Genomic DNA, 794 nt, shown 5'->3' on the forward strand with positions numbered 1-794 from the left:
TGTGGGGGGGGGGGGGTGTGAGTGGGTTAATAAATTGGAAAAAAGAAAATATTTAACGATGCCAGAAAACATTTTTTCAAATAACAAAAGATAAAGATAATAAATTATTTTTAGATTACTAAATTTTTTTTAGTAAAAATGCTAAAAACCTGGCTTGCTTTGGTGAGTCAAATTGCCGACCGACTTGATTGACCTAGTGCCTTTATGAGTTGTTCTCTTAATTTTTTTTAAATGTTTCTTAAAATAAATTTTGTAATGATACTAGATTGAATTTACCTGTTCAAACTAACCCAACTCATAATTCAAGTCTTGAGCTGAATCATATCACATGATTGAGCGGATTTTATAACTTTGCTTCCATGATTTAAAGTCAAAAGCGGTTTTCAAGCCAGTAATTAACCTTTTGTAACACGTTGACAATCCAACATGAATATCTTTTTGATTTTGGATCCATTATAATTAGAAACAGGGTTATAAGTTCAGTATTGCTTTCTCATGGAATGACCAAATGCTATCAAAATATGTCATTCGCAATTTGGTTAAACTTTCTCAAAGTCCATGGGAATGCACCAATGCCTCTTTTCATAACATCCGTGCAATAGTGATGGTTATCAAAACCATTGCATTTACTACTGTACTGAAATTTAAGAGTCCAGATGAACGGCATGGATATACTCTATAAACTTATTTGAAATATTTATTTAAAGGATAAAGAATAATAATAATAATAATAAAGGGATTGAAGAGATAGTTCAGATTTATGTTCCCTCTTTAGAATTCAAACTAGATTAGTG

The 794-nt window shown here is 30.7% G+C and overlaps 1 protein-coding gene across 1 annotated transcript in view; it reads right to left on the reverse strand.

Moving 5' to 3' along the window:
• The window catches only part of LOC105113241 (cysteine-rich receptor-like protein kinase 10), a 6401-nt gene that overhangs the window by 2204 nt on the left and 3403 nt on the right, over positions 1-794 (reverse strand). The gene's annotated exons all lie outside the window — the stretch shown is intronic.

This window comes from Populus euphratica, unplaced genomic scaffold, assembly GCF_000495115.2.
Source record: "Populus euphratica unplaced genomic scaffold, PopEup_1.0 scaffold405.1, whole genome shotgun sequence".
NCBI lineage: Eukaryota > Viridiplantae > Streptophyta > Magnoliopsida > Malpighiales > Salicaceae > Populus > Populus euphratica.